This window comes from Leopardus geoffroyi, chromosome D1, assembly GCF_018350155.1.
Source record: "Leopardus geoffroyi isolate Oge1 chromosome D1, O.geoffroyi_Oge1_pat1.0, whole genome shotgun sequence".
Classification (NCBI taxonomy): Eukaryota; Metazoa; Chordata; class Mammalia; order Carnivora; family Felidae; genus Leopardus; species Leopardus geoffroyi.
In genome coordinates this window covers 108,279,535-108,294,603 of record NC_059329.1, presented here as the reverse complement: position 1 = coordinate 108,294,603, position 15,069 = coordinate 108,279,535, and the positions used below count along the sequence as shown (strand labels likewise).

General features: G+C 46.3%; 1 pseudogene; it reads right to left on the bottom strand.

The window, feature by feature from the left end:
- Positions 1-6,983: 6,983 nt before the first annotated feature.
- On the bottom strand, positions 6,984-8,420 carry LOC123600559 (annotated as a pseudogene).
- Positions 8,421-15,069: the final 6,649 nt, after the last annotated feature.

Sequence of the window (15,069 nt, the reverse complement as noted above, 5' to 3'; positions counted from 1 at the left end):
TACTTGTCCGGGGCCACGCAGCTAGACCAAGGGTGATGGTTTCAGGATTGTGGGTGGTGCCGGGGGTGGGGGTCTGAACCACAGGTTCATGGAGAGCAGACTGGTGGGAGGAAAGCCAAGATACTTTGCACCGAAGGTCAGCGGGAGTCTGGGACAAGGGTCGATATCATGCGCCGTGGACTGAGACTTAACGAGGGGCAGGCCCTGTGTGTGAGGACTCTGTGGTCTGGCTTGTGTCCGTATGACCTAAAATTTGTCAGGTACTGTGCTGTGTTTCACCCGGGTTAACCCCTGGGTTGTGCCTTTAATAACTCTGTGAGGTAGGTACGGTTGTTATTCCCACTGTTCAGAAAGGGAAACTGAGGCCTGGGGGTGTTAAGTAACAAGCAAAGGACACATAGCCAGGAAGTGTTGTAGGCTTGATGCAGCATGAGAAACACTTAAACATAGGTGATCCTACCTTCTCCCTACCCCATACCCCCTACCCCCTCTCCCCACAAGCCCTGCTTGAAGGGGCCAGCATGCACCGATAGACGTGAACCCCACCTTGAGCTCAAAACATGAGAGAGGGAAGTGACTAAATTAATGTTGGTGCACTCATCAAATGGGCTGCTGGAGAGGCGCGAGGAATAAATAATGCTTCGAAGTACAGTTAATGAGATGAGAAAATGCTCCTAACACATTAAGCTGGGGGGAAAAAAAAGAATGTGTAACTGTCACTATAGTTTGATATTCTGTTTCTTTAAAAATATAAAAAGGAGTGGGAGGAGATGTTGTAGATTCTCCCTAGAAGGGATATGAGCTAATATCTGTGAATCCTCGAATTTGTCAACATAGCTACAGTTATAGCCTGAGCCTTCCACGTGGTTGAGTAGAGCCTAGAAATTTATAGCTGGGTGTATCTATCGCTGTACAACAAATGACTCCAAAACTTAGCGGCTTCACGATGAGCGTTTATCATCAGCGATGAGTGTTTATCATCTCACAGATTCTGTGGGCACAGTGTAGCTGGGGGCCTGGGGCTCGGGGTCTCCCACAGGCCCCAATCAAAGCGTTAGCTGAGGCTGCAACATGGGAAGGTTCAGCTGGGGGTGGAGGAGATCAGGTTCGAAGCTCATTCCTGTGGCTTGTCTGCCGGCCTTGGAAGGTCCACTTCCAAGCTTGCTCACAAGGTTGTTGGCGGGCTTTAGTTCTCTGAGGGCTGCTGGACCAAGGACCTCGGGTTCTTGCAGGCTGTTGGCTAGAGGTATCAGTTCCTCGCCACATGGGCCTCCCACAGGGCAGCTTGATATGGAAGCTGGCTTCGCTAGAAGCAAGGAAGCTAGAGAGTGAGGAAAGGTGAGCAGTACAGAAGCCACAGTCTTTTGTGACCTAATTTCGGAAATAACATCCTGACATTCTTACTGTATTGTATTTAGTAGAGGGAAGTCACTAGATCCAGGCCATGCTTGAGGGGGAGGGGACGACATGTAGACATAAAAACCAGGAGGCGAGATCATTGAGGGAACATCCATCTTAGAGGCTGCCAGTATACCATCCTTGGACCCCTTCTTTTTTTTTTTTTTTTTAATTTTTAAATGTTTATTTATTTTTGAGAGAGAGGGAGGGAAAGAGAGAGAGAGAGCAGGGGAGGGGCAGAGAGGGAAACATAGAATATGAAGCAGGCTTCAGGCTCCAGGCTCACAGCTGTCAGCACAGAGCCTGACGCGGGGCTCAAACTCTTGAACCACGACATCATGACCTGATCCCAAGTCAGATACTTAACCAACTGAGCCACCCAGACACCCTTCTTTTTCCTTTCACTATCTGCATAGCAGGTGACTCTCTTTGGAAAGGTCATTTTCTAGAAAGAAACTATTTTGGCCCCTTAATCGTAGTGGCAATACCCCCCCCCAGTAATGAGCAGAGAGGATCTGATGGGTTTGGGGTTGCAGCAATGCCCCTGGTTAGACTCATAGCCCCGAATTAGCCTTGCAGCAAGCACAAGGCAGACACTCCCTCCTCACAATGACCTTTGAAGTGATGCGTGGACAGTCAGTGCTGAAATAGCAAGCATGTGCAGGGCAGGAGTCTTCTATGCTTTGAAAAGGAATTGCTCACTGGAGGACTAAAGTTTAAACTCAGTTTATACTCTTTTAGCTTTTTTTTTTTTTCTTTTGACTTTCACCCCTGCACTGGGTTGTACAGTACCTTTTGGCTCCCTACAAGGTATGTCCACCCAGGAGCTATGCATGTGACCTTATTTGGAAAAAAGATCTTTGCAGATGTAATTAAGTGAAGGGTCTTAAGATGAGATCATCGTGGATCATCCAGGTTGGCCCTAAAAAAATAAGAGGAAGTCACCAATAATAGGGAGAGAAGATGCAGGGAAGAAGGCCATGTGAAGACAGAGTAGAGATTGGAGTTAGGAAGTCCCAAGCCAATGAACATCTGGAGCCACCAGAAGCTGGAAGAGGCAAAGTAGGCTTCTCCTTGTGGCCTTCGGGAAGAACACAGAAACAGGAAGGCAGGGAGGATGTTGTTGAAGTTGTCCAGGTGAGCGATGGTGACAGTCGTGACCAGAGGGGTCGCGGGGAGGTGGTAAGGAGAGACCAGATTCAGGATGTGCTTTGTAGATATAGCTGAGGGGGAGTGCTCATGGGTTGGGTATGGGAAAGGAAGGAAGGAAGGATGATGCTGTGGTCTGGAGCCTGAGTAATTAGTGGCTGGTTGTTCCTAAGAGCAAGAAAGATTGGAAGAGGAGCAGTTTGGAGTGAGTGTGAGTGGACAGGGTTGGGAGCCCTGTCTTGGCAATGTTAAATTTGAAATGCAGATTTGTCACCCAACTAAAAAGAAAAGAGTTTGGAGATCAGAGGGATGGTCAAGACTGGCTATATAAATTTGGAATCCAGCAATGCAAAAATGGGTGAGTGGACAATGGTGACTGGACAAGGTGATCTCTGAGGGCCCTTGTGGCTACGATTATATGAGGACTTACTCTTCCTGTGCCCTCAGACTCTCTCAGCCTGGCACTCCTTCCCTTCACCCTGGCACGCCCAGAAGCTTCCCCCATCTTTTCTCTTTAGATGCTTTTTCCTTTAGGAAGCCTCCTGTGATCTTCCAGAATACAAATGACCCCTTTTTCCTTAGACTTCTTGTCACACCCATGTGCCTTACCAACATCCATCGTTTTCCTTCTAGAGTGACTGTGCATTCCTCTCTTTTTTTGTTTCCCTCAGTGGCAGCAACCAGTCTGGCACATCATGAGTACCTCTAAATGGCCTGTGTGCCAGGAGGCAGTAAAACATGACGGATAGAGAGCTTGAGCTCCAATGCCAGACAGGATGGGATTTGCAGCCCAGCTCCACTACTTCCTGGCTCAACTTCTTCAAGCCTCAGCTTTCTCATCTGAAAATGGGAATTCAAAAACCTACTGCAGTCCACCCAATGTATGTGTGTGTATGTGTATACATACTCCTCTCTACATGTGTATCTAATATCTTATATGTTATAGAAAAGCATATGTTCACCAAAAGATATGAACAAGAATGTTTATATCAGCAATATTCATATTGGCATAAAACTGGAAACAACTCAAATACCCCATCAGCAGCGGAACGAATAAATTGCATAATGTCTTACACAAGGTAACGCTACATGACAACAAGAATGAACAAACTACAACTATCTAGAATATGAATAAACTTCCCAAGCATAATAGAAGCCAGACACAAAAGAGAAGACAATTTGTATGATCCATTTATGTAAAGTTCAAAAGTAGGAAAAAACTAATCTCATAATGTTCTGTTTCTAGATCTTTGTTTTGGTTACATGAATATATTTGCTGTATGAAAATTCATTGGGTTGTATGTTTATGATCTGTGCTCTTTTTCCTTATGTCTGGAAGACCACAATAAAAAGAGGCTGAATGTAAGGACATCACAGTCCCTGGGGCATAATAAGTGCTCAGTGTATATTAGTTACCGTGAAGGAACAAAAGAACCCATGTCTTGCCCTCAAGTGAAATACATTAACAATCAGAACCATGGACAGATCAGAGTCTGCTCTCAAGGAAAGCGGAAGAGAAAGAAATTGATCTCAGGTCTGATCCTGGGGACTGGAAGAAGGAGGGAATCTGAGACCTTTCCTCTTGGATTAGTGGTTCAGTGCCTTCTGGGGGGCAACCTTCAAGGCAGAAAGGAAACTATTCCTAGAGGACCATGGGTATCTGTGTGTGTGTGTGTGTGTGTGTGTGTGTGTGTGTGTGCTCATGCAGAATTTCATTCCATTTTAAAAGGTCTGCAGCTCTTATTTTTCTAAGCCAGTGAATACTGAAATCTCCCCAGAGAGGTCATTCCTGGACTTAGCATATCCAATAGCTTGCTCAGGCTCTGCAGGCTTTGCTCACTGTTTGGGCTTGGTTAGGGGAGAAAGGGAAGAGAGCCCAGGCAGGATAAAAACAACCTATGACAGAAGATCTTCTCTCAGTCATGCCCAAACTCCAGGAAGAAAGGCATATCTTGTTATCAATTGAAGGAGCTGCTTTATTTGATAGTGAGTTCCCCATCACTAGGAGTATCCACACAGAGGCTGCACAGCTACCTGTCAGGATATTGCAGGGAAAACTCCTGCAAAGTGAAAAACTTACCCAGGTGACTTTCAAGGGCACTCCAAGTCTAAAATTCTATTATTTAATTCAACACAACATTCCCTTGAAGGTATGAACTGCTTCTCTATGCATTGCCCCTGCTTATCAGTACTTTTCCTTTTTCCTAAGAATTAAAATATTTCATACTCAGTAGGAAATTTGAAAAGCAGGTGAGCAGAATTACTTATACCATTGAATGGATACTACTCAGCAATTAAAAGGAATGAACTACAGATAGATACACCTAACAACTTTGATGGGTCTCAAGGACATTATGCTGAGTGAAAAAAGCCAATCTCAAAAAGCCACATACTATATGATTCCAGTTATGTAACATTCCAAAATGCCAAAATTATAGAGATGGAGAACAGATTAATGGTTGCAAAGGCTTAGGGATGGTGGGAGAGGAGATGGGTGTGGCTATAAAGGGTTGCATCTTTGAGGTGATGAAACAATTCTGTACCTTGCACGTGGTGGTTATACGAATTTACGTGTGTGAATGAATGATACGGAACTATACACACACTTTATAGCAAGGATATTTTTCTGGTTTTAATATTGTACTAAGTCATGTAAGATGTAACCATCGAGGACAGTGGATGAAGTGTATGGGACTTCTTTGTACCACCTTGACAGCTTCTTCCAAATCTATAATTATTTATAAAAATAAATAAAATTAAATTAATTTAAAAAATTTAGAGCACAGAAAACCCACTGTTAACATTTTAGCATATTTTTATGAATTATTTTCTTCACACAGTTGTGATCATATTGCATATAAATTTTGTATCCTGAAATTTTTTTAAAATTTTTACTGTTTTTAAATTTATTTTTGAGAGAGAGAGAGAGAGAGAGAGAGAGACGGAGCATGAGCAGGGGAGGGGTAGAGAGAGACAGAAACACAGAATCTGAAGCAGGCTCCAGGATCTGAGCTGTCCACACAGAGCCCAACAGGGGGTTCGGACTCATGAACCGTGAGATCATAACCTGAGCTGCTTATAACCTGGCTGCTTAACCAACTGAGCCACCCAGGTGCCCCCTGAAATGTTTGTTAATAGAATATCATGGGCATTTCCTCTGTCCTGAACTTCTCCACAACACCATCGCCATACTAGTTATGCCCATCAGTTGGAAAATGGATAAAGAAACTGTAGTATGTTCATACAATACAATATTATTCAGCAATTAAAAGGAACAAACTGCACCAATATGGATAAATCTCAAAAACATTACACTGAGCAGAAGAAGCTTTACACAAAATAGTATACGCTATATGCTTTCAATTATATCAAGTCCCAAAACAAGCAAACAATCTATGATGGAAAAAAATCAGGTTAGTGGTACCTCTGGGGTGGGGGTGGGGGATGAAGTGAGGGCAGGGATTGAGTCGGAAGGGGCATTGAGTAGGAAGGGATTGAGTAGGGCAGGGATTAAGTAGGAAGGGGGAACTTTTTGGCATGTTGGTAACGTTCCACATCTTGATAGGGATTTGGGTTACACAGGTAAATGCATTTGGAAACATGTAGCGAATGTACGCTTAAGATTGAGGCATTTCATTTTATGTAAATCTCCTCTCAAAAGTAAAAACTTGTAAATCAATACTGATCCCCATTTAATGAAGTGCATGCTGAAGTATTTACAGGAAGTATACTGATGTCTGCAACTTCTTTGAAATGCCTCAAAAAAAGAACGAATTGTTGGGGGGAAAGAAGGATGGGTGGGTGGGTGGAACGGGTATGTGATGAAGCAAATAGAGTTAAATTGAAATGCCAGTCTAGAAGGTGGGTATACCACTTTTCTGTCTGTAGATTTTCATTATATACACATATATATATTTTTTAATTTAGACAAAAATCACTTGGAATCTTTGGTACAATGCAGAATGTCCCCCATCCCGGTCCCCCCGGCAATGTGACTCCCTGGTCCGGGCCTGGGACCCAGTGTCTAGATCAGTTTCTGTGGAAGATTCTCGGCACACTTGAGCCTCTAAGGGCTCAGTCTCCCAGCTAGGTCCAAACATGAACCCTTTCCAAGCATCCGTCTTCTCGGTTTCTCCAGGGTCTCTCCCACCTCCTTGCTGAGGTTCGCTGCTTCTGTCCTATGGCAGCCACCGCCCGCAGAAGTTAGCTCTCTTTACTGAATTTACAAAGGACTCCAAGGTCTAAGCTGAGCCCAGAAGATTCTTTTTTCGGGGGGGGAGAGGGGGTGATAAAACATAATAATACTCTATAGGGAGCATATCCAGCTCCAAGAGTTCCCCTCCAGATTATAAGGAAGTTCTCAAAAATAGCTCAATTTGCTAGAGCCTGGCCCACTGCTCAAGGGAGGGAGAGGGAGTGGAATGGGCAAAGCACTGAGGTTGGTTCTCTTGTCACTCATGGATCCGGTTCTAAGCCCAGCTCTTCTAATCTACCAGCTCTTCAGGCTGAAACCATAAGCCAATCTTCTTCTCTGCACTTTGCACGGAATCACTGCCAACCTGGATGCAAAAGTCCCACGGATGGTCCCAGGTTTGGAGTCTGCGGGGTTGGTCTCCCTGAGCATCACTTGTCCTGTCTTCACCACATTCAACCCCTCCCAGACCATGGCAACCACAGGCCCTGATTGAATGTACTTCACCAGGCCGGCAAGGAATGGACGGTCCTTCAGGTCAATGTGGTGTTCCTTGAGAAGGTCTTCAGAAGCCTGAATTGATTTCATAGCAGTGAGGAGAATCCCTTTTGCTCAAAACACTTGGTGATCTCTCCCACGAGGCTGCGCTGGACCCCATCAGGGCTTGATGGCAATGACAGGTGTGTTCACTGCTGGCCATAGTCCTGGGGATAGACAGCCCTCCAGCTGCTCAGGCTGCAACTCCCGCAGCCCCTCTGGGGCTGCGGGCACCGGAGAAGCCCAGAAGGATTCTGAGGCCTCTTTGAGCAGCCCTAGCGCAACCCATTGCATCGCTGAGCTCTACAAGGCTCACACTTGGGTAGTCACAGGGTGTCACAGACTTGCTGTGAGCCAACACTCAAAGAAGGAGAGAAAAACAGCCAATCAAATGATAGTTTCCCTTAGGAACCACTCCTCCTCCCCTCCTCCTACCCCCAGGGTTGCCTCTCTGAGCCAGTTTTCCTGGTCTCCAGTCCCCTCGAGATGAGACCTGAAGAACATCCAACATCGCCTGACTCTGGTAATTGACCTGGGAAGCCGGAAGGGAGGTGGCAGGGGCTCAGGGGAGGCAGAGCCCCAGGTGCTCCAGGAAGTGGAGCTGTTAATTTAGTGGCTTCTTCCCACCCTGGGAGAGGGAGATGGGGGAACTGCAGAGGCCCAGGAAGCAGGGGTCTTAAAGGGGACAAGACCCCTTTCTGACTCTATCAGAAAGAGCCACGTTATATCCCAGGCTTCTTCATGGGTCATAATCAGGATTTGTCCTGTCCTCTGGGGCTCACTGATGGAGCTACTCAATGGGAGGGAAGCCTGTTAAGGAACCCATGTGACCATGCTCCCTCTGAGAAGCCTTAGGGAGTCCCTGGGACAAAAGGACCAGGAGAGGGCACTCCTGTAATGCCCAGCTCCAGCTCCAAGGGGTGGGACAGAGTAAAGACTAAGGAAATCCCCTGAAGGGATCCACTGAAGCTTCAGGTGGTCAGACAGGAAACAGCAGCAACAGCAGCAAAGAGGGCCCCTTGACAATGCCCAGCCCAGGGCTTGTCTGTGAGAAGCACCTGAACTGTAACCACAGCCACATCAAAGGTTCCTTGAGTGTGGTCCTCAGCAGCAGCAGCATGACACCTGGGAACTTCTTTTGCATGTCCAACATGCAAATTTTCAGTCCCCTTCTCCTTCCCAGACCTATGAATCAGAAACTTGGGGGCTAAGCCCAGCAATCCACAAGCCCTCTAGGTGATTCTGACAAATACTTAAATTTGAGAACCACTAGTATAATCTGACAGATTCTGGAGCTGGGCTGCCCAGAAAACTTCTATTCACAAATTCATTCACATTCATCGAGTATTTGTGTATTTATTTACTTATTTTAAATTTGTTAGCGTTTATTTATTTTTGAAGGAGCAAGAGACAGGGCACGAGCAGGGGAGGAGGGGCAGAGAGAGAGGGAGACACAGAATCGGAAGCAGGCTCCAGGCTCTGAGCTGTCAGCACAGGGTCCGACGCGGGGCTCAAACTCACAAGCCGTGAGATCATGACCTGAGCCAAAGCCAGAGGCTTAACTGACTGAGCCACCCAGGTACCCCTCATGAAGTATTTATTAGCACCTTCTGTGTGTTGACCCTGTGCCAAGTGTCACGAGGAGCCCAAAGTGGGGTGAATGATAGTTCCCACCCTCCAGGCAGACTGATAGTAAGTACAAGAGATGGGTGAAGAGCCCCAGGAAGGAGCCAAAGTTTCTGGTTAGGATGATTAGAGAGGACTTCCCAAAGGAGGTGGCCTTTGAGATGGACCTTGAAGATTGAGTTAGAATCAACAGAGCAGAAAAGCAAGGCACTTCTAAAACCAAAATCTAACTTAAAAAAAAAATGTTTATATATTTTTGAGACAGAGAGATACAGGGTGTGAGTGGGGGAGGGGCAGAGAGAGAGGGAGACTCGGAATCTGAAGCAGGCTGCAGGTTCCAAGCTGTCAGCACAGAGCTGGGCCAGGGGCCCAAAGTCACAAATCATGAGATCATGGCTTGAGCCAAAGTCAGACACTTACCCGACTGAGCCACCCAGGCACCCTCAAAATCTAACTGTTAAAAGCACCTTATGGGGACGTCTGGGTGGCTTAGTTGTAAGCGTTCAACTTTGACTCAGGTCACGATCTCACTGTTCAGGGGTTCAAGCCCCACATCGGACTCTGTACTGACAGCTCGCAGCCTGGAGCCTGCTTCAGATTCTGTGTCTCCCTCTCTGTCTGCCCCTCCCCTGCTTGCATTCTGTCTCTCAAAAATGAAACATTAAAAAAAAAAAAAAAAAAGATCAATGAAAGGCAGGAAAAATATTCATTAAAAAATAGGTAAATAAAAGCACCTTATAGCTTTGGGGATAAATTCAAGTGCATCAGCCAAGCTTCTCCATGATCCAGCCCTTGTCTCCTTCATTAACTCTATGTCCTACCACTCTACACCCCCATCCATAGATTTGAGTAAAATTGAATTTCTCATAGAAGTGTGCACACAGCAAGCTATTTCTTATTGCCAGGCCTTCGCTTAGCCTGTCTCTTCTACCTGGAATGCCCTCTTTGTGTCTCTTAGTCCAATACCCACACGTTCTTCAGGACTCCTTACAGGCGTTATCTTCTCCAAGAATCCCTCTCCTCCAGGTCCCCAAAGGCCTGGAACACTGGTCCCTCAGTACCTTCACTGCACTGTATTTAAAAATCTGCTTTATGTTAATCCCCCCCCCCACCGTTGGAATGTGAACCTACTGTAAGTGGGCATCTTCTTCAACTTTGTGACCCTAGAGCCTAGCACAGTGCCTGGCATGCAGCGGGCTTTGCATAAATAGTTCTTTAGCAAAGGAAAGAAGGAAGGGAGAATGTTAAGTAGGAGGCTCAGGGGAAAAAACCATGACAAGAATGACGTAGAGTCTGACAAGGAGCCCATCCCGAAGGCAAAGGCACAAAATGTTTTCCTCTACATAAAACCTGGAGCAGGGGAGACAGTGCTTAACAGCCAGGAGCCTCTTGCCGCCTGCTTGCTGGCTGGACAGATCTGGCATATGTGCTTTGAATCCAATTGTCATCTGCTGAGCATTGCTGCTAAAATGTTCCAGTATGTCAGGCCAAATGTGAATCCATATAAGTCTATTTAGCACTGTAGGTTGGTTTCTGAGTTGGGGTCCAGGTTTGTTAATTCTCAAGATTCCCAAGAGCACATGAAAAGATGCTCAAAAGATGCATTAGGGAAATGCAAATTGGATCTACAACTGATACCATTAATATCTCTTAGAATGGCAAAAGAAAAAAAAAACACCAAATATTTTTAACTGAAAATACCAAGTCCTGGGGTGCCTGGCTGGCTCAGTTGATTGAGCGCCCGACTCTTGGTTTGTGGGATTGGGCTCTGCATCGACGGCACAGAGCCTGCTTGGGATTCTCTCTCTCTGCTCCTCCGCTCATGTTCTCCGTCCCTCTCTCTCTCTCTCCCTCAAAATAAATAAATAAACTTAAAAAAATAAAGAAAGAAAATACCAAGTGATATCTAGGATGCACAACAAGTGAAACTTTCATACTCTTCTGATAAGAATGCAAACCAATACAGCCACTCTGAACAGTTTGGTGGTTTCTTAGAAAGTTAAACATATACTTGCCATAGAACCCAGCAACCCCTGTTCTAGGTAGTTTTTTTATATTTTTAAAAATGTTTTTATTTATTTTTGAGAGACAGAGCAAGAGTGGGGGAGGGGCAGAGAGAGAGGGAAACACAGAATCTGAAGCAGGCTCCAGGCTCAGCGCCGTCAGCACAGAGCCCCAGGCGGGGCTTGAACTCACGAACCGTGAGATCATAACCTGAGCCCAGGTTGGACGATGAACTAACTGAGCCACCCAGGCGCCCCTCCTGTTCTAGGTATTTCCTTGAGACATATGAAAACTTACGTTCATATAACAACTGGTATGTCAAGCCTTATAGAAGCTCTATTCAAAATCGCCAAAAACTGAAAACAAACCAAATGTCCACCAATAGGCAAATAATAAAGAAATGGTGGAATATCCCTACAATAGAATACTTCTCAGCAATAAAAAGGAATGAGTTGGGGCGCCTGGGTGGCTCAGTCGGTTAAGCGTCTGACTTGGGCTCAGGTCACGATCTCACTGTCCGTGAGTTCGAGCCCCGCGTCGGGCTCTGTGCTGACTGCTCAGAACCTGGATCCTGTTTCAGATTCTGTGTCTCCCTCTCTCTCTCTGACCCTCCCCCCGTTCATGCTCTGTCTCTCCCTGTCTCAAAAATAAATAAAACGTTAAAAAAATTTTTTAAATAAATAAATAAATAAAAAGGAATGAGTTATGGATATATAACATATACGTATATATACATATGTATGGATATATATACAACAACATGGATAAATCTGAGTGTATCACTCAGAGAAAGACCCCAATTCCAAAAGGTTACATAGTGCATGAATCCATTTACGTGACACCCTGGAAACTAGGAATGGAGAACAGGCTGCCAGTAGTTGGGGTTGGAGGAGGGTTTGATGATAAAGAGGCAACCAGAGGATATATTTTGGAGGGACAGAACTGTTCTCTATCCTGATGTCCTTGAATCTATGCATATGTTAAAACTCATGGACTTAGGGGGCACCTGGGTGGCTCAGTAGGTTAAATGTCAGCTCAGGTCATGATCTCACCGTTTGTGAGTTCGAGCCCCGCGTGGGGCTCTCTGCTGAAAGCTCGGAGCCTGGACCCTTCTTCGGATTGTGTGTCTCCCTCTCTCTCTGCCTTTCCTCTGCTCGTGCTTTTTCTCTGTCTCTCAATAATAAATAAAAATTTAAAGAAAATCGTAGACTTATACACCAAAAACAATGAATTGAACTATATGTGATTTTTTTTACTTTGTATTTATCTACTTAGTTTTAAAGTTTATTTATTTATTTTGGTGGGGGAGGGGCAGAGAAGGGGGGCGGAGAACGAATCCCAAGCAGACTCCATGCTGGGCACAGAGCCCGACTCGGGACTTGATCTTATGACCTCGAGACCATGACCTGAGCCAAAACCAAGAGTCGGACAGTCAATCAACCGAGTTACCCAGGTGCCCCTATAATTTTTTTTTACATGTAATACTAGTTTAAAGTAAAAAAAAAAAAAAAATCCCAAGGGGCCAGGCAGTCTTCAGGCCCACAGGTGGTGCCCCTCCCACCACCTTGCCTGCGGTGGCCAGGTGTGGTGGCCAGGTGTTGGTACCACCTCTAGCTCTTGAAGCAGGTCAGTCAGCTATACAACCCTCCTGGGGGGCTCAGGAAAGCAAGCTACAATTCTCCCATCTAGTTTGATTTCCGGGTCGTCTCCATAATGACAGCTAATTTTGTCTTATTCACCAAAGTATCCCCACAGGGCTGGAACAGTGCTTACAGTTATTCAAATAAATATTTGTTGATCGAGTAAATATTTGTTATCCCTTTACCTGACTGGCTCCAAATTCCTGAATCCACTCTCTTAATTGAAGTACTCACCTCAGCCCCCCTCCCCCTTCTCCAGTTATGTCACTAAGTTCCCTCCTGGAATTTTGGCACTTAACGTTCCTGTTCAGGGGGTGGCTCTGCCCCTTTTCTGGCCCAAGGGACACCTGTCATCTCAGGTAAGAATTCCTCCCTGTGGCTGCATCCCACTACGGGCCCTCAGCCAGAGCTCCCGTGGAGGCAGCCCTGGGCTCACCACACAAGATGGTGCCCAACATGGGGCTGGCACCCTCCCCGAACAGGAAGGACAAAACAGCGGACCACATGGGCGGAGAAGGCACCCATGCCTTGACGGAGTGTGTGCGCGTCTGTGTCCGCCAGGAGACTAGACGGACTAGTATTACATGTAAAAAAAATTATAGGGGCACTGGGTAACTCGGTTGATTGACTGTCCGACTCTTGGTTTTGGCTCAGGTCATGGTCTCGAGGTCATAAGATCAAGTCCCGAGTCAGGCTCTGTGCCCAGCATGGAGTCTGCTTGGGATTCATTCTCCACCCCCCTTCTCTGCCCCTCCCCCACCGAACTAAATAAACTCAACTCAACTTTGGTTGAATCTTCCTCCTTGAAAGTGTTTGTGTGTTCCTTTTATTTCACCTGACACCCTGTAATTGCAGATGACAGGAAGTGGGATGTTTGGTCATTTGGAGTTGTAAGTAAGCCTTTTGGTTAGAATCCCCTGGGTTCCTGCTTATTTCCCTTCTGGCTGGTTGAAACTGAAGACCCTTTGTGTCTAGTGATTATTTCCCGTTCATCACACCTGACAAGGGGCCCTCTTCCATAGGAGATCATGTACATCACACAAGTGGCCATTCAACCTTCTTTACCGCTTTGGGACAAATAATACCCAGGTAGGTAGATTACAAGTAATTAGCACATGCACACAACAGAAGCCTGATCCCTTTACCCTGCATGGATCCTATCTCCACCCGGCCCAAAGAGGGGTCTTTCTCTTGGTTCCCAAGCATAAAGAGTGCAAGAGTGCATACAACAACTGCTGGAAAGCTGCCCGGTGCTCCGACTCAAGTCTCACTAGCTTGGTCATCTTTTTCTCTGTGCCAAGCAAGGTCAGAGCCACAGATGGGTGTCTCCAGAGCTGTGCACACAAATGTGTTAGTTTCAGTCCACAGTGTATTCAAGTTTTTCAATTAGTTGCCAACATTTTTTTTTTTTTTTTTGGTTAATGTTTCTTTATTTTTGAGAGAGAGACAGACAGACAGGGAGGGCACAAGCCGGGAAGGGGCAGACACACACACACACACACACACACACACACACACACACACACACATAGAATTGGAAGCAGGTTCCAGGCTCTGAGCTGTCAGCACAGAGCCCAATGCAGGGCCTGAACTCACGAGCCATGAGATCACGACCAGAACTGAAGTCGGACGCTTAACCGACTGAGCCACCCCGGCGCCCCTAGTTGCCAACATTTTTAAATTGGGAGATTCCCCAGGAAAATCAGATCTGGCATTACCAGGCCACACTTCCCACAGGCCTCCCTTTAGTGGAACACTGGACAGCAGATGCCTTCTTTAGATGGGGCAGATGCCCAGGTGAGATATTTTCCTCCCCCTCCATCCACTTTTCTTTTTTCTTCCTGCCTTGCTTTTCCAGGTCTTTGCGTGTACTACTCAGTAGCAGGTGCTCAGTTTCCCTGGGTATAAAAAGATATACAAGACTCAGCCTTCAAAGAGCTTACTATTTGGGCATGTGGAGTAAAGTTTTCAGGTGGGGTGGGGGAGGCATTCCAAACAGAGGGAACACCATGAGCAGTGAAGACGAAAGCAGGAGAATGCAGGAGGACCGTCGACATAAGAGTTGGGATCGCCGGATATCTGGGCAGGTCCGTTTTCAGGAAGGCAGACACCCAGTCCCCCCCCCCCCCCCCCGATGACGTAGGGCCAAATCGCTTAATAATTCACATGGTCAGAATTTGATCAGCAGGGAGTTGTAGGGAAGGTGCTGGGCTTTGAAACCAGAGACCCCTGTTCCTGACCTCGCACCTCCGCAAGTCGCTCCCATTCCCACGCCTCTTTCAAAATAGGATATGAATAACTGCTTTACAGAGGCGCCCGAGTGGCTCGGTCCGTTAAGCGCCGCCTCTTGATTTCGGCCAGGTCATGATCTCATGGTTTCTGAGTTCCAACCCCAGGTCAGGCTCTGCGCTGACCGTGTGCAGCCTGCTTGGGATTCTCTCCCTCCCTCTCTCTCTCTGCCGCTCCCCTGCTCGTGCACTCTTTCTCTCTCTAAAAAAAAAATAAATAAACATTAAAATAAAA